The sequence below is a fragment of the Colobus angolensis genome, unplaced genomic scaffold (assembly GCF_000951035.1).
Source record: "Colobus angolensis palliatus isolate OR3802 unplaced genomic scaffold, Cang.pa_1.0 Scaffold134, whole genome shotgun sequence".
In the NCBI taxonomy this organism is placed as follows: domain Eukaryota; kingdom Metazoa; phylum Chordata; class Mammalia; order Primates; family Cercopithecidae; genus Colobus; species Colobus angolensis.
The window spans coordinates 2,877,515-2,881,952 of record NW_012114422.1 but is presented as its reverse complement, the minus strand read 5'-3'; positions in this window follow the sequence as shown (position 1 = coordinate 2,881,952).

The window sequence follows — 4,438 nt, the reverse complement described above, 5'->3', positions numbered from 1 at the left end:
TTAAAAAGTCAGGAAACAACAGGTGCTGGAGAGGATGTGGAGAAATAGGAATGCTTTTACACTGTTGGTGAGACTGTAAACTAGTTCAACCACTGTGGAAGACAGTGTGGCAATTCCTCAAAGATCTAGACCTAGAAATACCATTTGACCCAGCCATTCCATTACTGGGCATACACCCAAAGGATGATAAATCATGCTGCTATAAAGACACATGCACACATATGTTTATTGTGGCACTATTCACAATAGCAAAGACTTGGAACCAACCCAGATGTCCATCAATGATAGACTGGATTAAGAAAAGATGACACATATACACCATGGAATACTATGCAGCCATAAAAGAGGATGAGTTCATGTCCTTTGTAGGGACATGGATGAAGCTGGAAACCACCATTCTGAGCAAACTATAACAAGGACAGAAAACCAAACGCCGCATGTTCTCACTCATAGGTGGGAATTGAACAATGAGAACACATGGACACAGGGTGGGGAACATCACACACCTGTCGTGGGTTGGGGGAGCGGGGAGGGATAGCATTAGGAGATATACCTAATGTGAATGACAAGTTAATGGGTGCAGCACACCAACATGACATGTGTATACATATGTAACAAACTTGCATGTTGTGCACATGTACCCTAGAACTTAAGGTAAAATAAAATTAAATAAATAAATAAATAACTGTTTTCCTTTTTGAACAGCCTTTTCCCCAACTGGGGCATTTTTGTCTTCCCTTTCACCCCCGTGCAATTTTTCTGCCTTTGTTGCTTACTTAAGTTGTTCTAAATTCCTAAGGATAGTATCAAATCTTTGTAATCCCCTTTTACCTCCTCTGTTCTAATTCTGATTGGCTATTTGCTGGGAATGCTGCTCTCCTGTAGTCCGAGACCTTACTCTGTGATTCTCCCAAGGGACTCAGTTGTATGTGTCACATCCCAAATCTTAGTCTTCACTCCCTCTATCTGTTGGTGTGCATCACTTAAGAAAGGAGAAAGCATATACAGAAGGCAAATTTTTTAGTTCTTACATATCTGACGATGTCTTTATTCTAACCTAACACTTGTTTGATAGGTTTTTCGGTATAGAATTCTAAATTGAGACTAACTATCCTTCAAAAATCTGAAGGCATTTCTCCTGTTTTCTAGTTCCCAGAGTTATCGAGAGAAAATCTGAAGCCATCCTGATTCCTGGGTTTTATTGGTGACATTTCCCACCCCCTCTCTTTAGAAACACATGGGATTTATTCTTTTTCTATGGTAGTCTAACATTTCACTATTATTTGCCTTGCTCTGAGTCTATTTTTATGTAATGTTTTAGGTACTTAGCTCTCTACATATGGAAACTCATGTTGTTCAGTTTGGGGAAATTTTCTTGGATTGTTTTCTTGATGATTTCCTCCTGTAGCCCCACTGTCCTCTCTTTCTGAAACTTTTCTTGGTCAGATGTTAGACCTCGTCCTCTTTCTCTTTCTTTTCTTTCTTTCCTTTCTCTTTCTCTTTTTATTTCTTCTTTCTTCTTTCTTTCTTTCTTTCTTTCTTTCTTTCTTTCTTTCTTTCTTTCTTTCTTTCTTTCTTTCTTTCTTTCTTCCTTCCTTCCTTCCTTCCTTCCTTTCTTTCTTCTTTCTCTCTCTCTCCCTTCCTTCCTTTCTCTCTTTCTTTCTTTCCTCTTCTTTCTCTTTCTTCTCTTTCTTTCTTTTTCTTTCCCCCCTCCCTTCCTTCCTTCTTTCTTCTTCCTTCCTTCTTTCCTTCCCTCCCTCCCTTCTTTCTCTCTCTCATTTTTTGCTTCTCGTTCCCTCCCTTCCTTCCTTCCTCCCTCCCTCCCTTCCTCTCTCTCTCTCTCCTTCCTTCCTTTCTTCCTTCTTTCTATCCTTCCTCCCTTCCTTCTTTCTTCACCAGTGTGACTCACCATACCTGTTAGATATTTTAAATCCATCCTTCATGTTTCTTATTTTTTCTCATTGTTTTCTCCCTCTTTTGTGGAGAGGGCTGTACTTACTCAAAGACAACTTTATTTTTATTATCAAACTCTTCTTTTGAGGTTATCTACTTCAAGTTTCTCATATCTGCTCTAAATTTTAAAATTTCAAAGGCCTTTTCTTGTTCTCTGATTGTTTCTTTTGTTTTTAGAGACTGAGTCTCACTCACTCTATCACCCAGGCTAGAGTGCAGTGGCATGATTTTGGCTCACTGCAACCTCTGCCTCCTGGGTTTAAGTGATTCTCCTGCCTCAACCTCCTGAGTAGCTGGGATTACAGGCATGCACCACCATGGCTGGCTAATTTTTGTATTAGGGCTGGTCTCAAACTCCTGACCTCAAGTGATCCACCCATATCTGCCTCCCAAAGTGCTGGGATTACAGACGTGAGCCACTGCACCCAGCCTGATGGTATCTCTTTTATAATATCTTGTTCTTAGGCTGGGTGTGGTGGCTCATTCCTGTAATCCCAGCACTTTGGGAGGATGAGGCAGGCCAATCACAAGGTTAGGAGTTTGAGACCAGCCTGGCCAATATGGTGAAACCCCTTCTCTACTAAAAATATAAAAAATTGGCTGGGCATAGTGGCAGGCACCTGTAATCCCAGCTACTCGGGAGGCTGAGGCAGGAGAATTGCTTGAACCCAGGAATTGGAGGTTGCAATGAGCTGAGATTGCGCCATTGCGCTCCAGCCCGGGTGACAGAGTGAGACTCCAACCGCCCCCACCCCCCCCAAAAAAAGAAAAAATCCTGTTCTTATTATGTGGTTGAAATATTGAACCTATTATATTGAATGATAGGTTTTTTTTTTCTCCTTACATTGTCTGTTTCCTCCAAATTTTCATACTTCTGTTTATTTGTTTAGTTTAGTTTTAATCTTTCACATTGAAAGCTTCCCTCAAATGTCACATATTTGATGGTCAGCTCATATTTGAGAGTGAGGGACTAAAAAGATGTTTGGAAGCTCTGAGCATGTGACTGGGGCATTTGGATAGGAAACTTCACTGGAAGCTAATCTGAGGGCCATTTGAAGAGAGTCCCTGACAGGTCTGGCTTCAAGCTATCTGGGAATGGAGCAAGAGGGCGGGGAAATCCCATCTCCAGCATCCATGACATCCCAGTGTAGTCAGGATGGCACCTTCACCTCAACTCTACCTCGTGTCCTCTCCAGAGGAAAAAAGTGCCATTGTCTGCTGGGATGGCACGGGGCAGTCACATTTCTGAGAGGAGTAGGGGAGAGGAAGTGGGAGCATCACTGCTTCTCAAACAGACTTTAAAAAATGTGTGACAACTTTATTCAAATGCATCTCACATACCGTGTTATCATCCATTTAAAGTGTGCAATTCAGGGGTTTTAGCTTATTCACAAGGTCGAACAACTATCACCACAATAAATTTCAAACATTTCTTCATGCCCAAAAGAAACCCTATACCAATTAACAGTTACTCTTAACTTTCCCCTTCTCCCAAATGTCCCCTCCTCCTTCAGCCCCAGGCAACCACCAATCTACTCTTAGTTTGTGGATTTGCCTATCCTGGACATTTCATATAAATTGGATAATGTGATTGTGTGTGCTCTTTTGTGACTGGTTTCTTTCACTTAACAGGATGTTTTTATTTTTTCTTTCTATTTTTTGAGACGGAATTTTGCTCTTGTCACCCAGTTTGGAGTACAATGGCACAATCTCAGCTCACTGCAACCTCTGCCTTCTGGGTTCAAGTGATTCTCCTGCCTCAGACTCCCGAGTAGCCTCAGACTCCCGAGTAATCCTGGGATTACAGGTGTGCACCACCACACCTGGCTAATTTTTGTATTTTTTGTAGAGACAGGGTTTTGCCATGTTGGCCAGGCTGGTCTTGAACTCCTGACCTCAGGTGGTCCACCTGCCTCAGCCTCCCAAAGTGCTGGGATTACAGGCATGAGCCACCATGTCAGGCCTTAACATAATGTTTTTCAAAGTTTATCTTTGTTGTAGTATGTACAAGGACTTCATTTCCTTTTGTTGCCAAACAATATCTCATTGTCTTAATATATCACATTTTATTTGTTTGTTCATCAGCTGATGGACATTTAGGTTTCCTTTTTTGGACTATGAGCATTGATGTGCAACTTTGTGTGTGTACATATAGTTTCATTTATTTGGGGTATAGCTAGGAACAGAACCTCTGAGTCATATGGCAACTCTCTGTTTAAGCCTTTGAGGCTTAAACCAAAATATTTTTCAAAGCACCTGCACCATTTCACTTTTCCGCCAGCAATTTATGAGTGTTTTAATTTCTCCACATGCTCATCAACATATGTTATTGTCTGTCTTTTTTATCATAGCCATCCTAGTTGGTATGAAATGATATCTCTTTGTAGTTTTGACTTGCCTTTCCCTAAATGACTAATCATGAGCTTTTTTTTTTTTTTTTTTTTTTGAGACAAAGTCTGGCTCTATCGCCCAGGCTAGAGTGCAG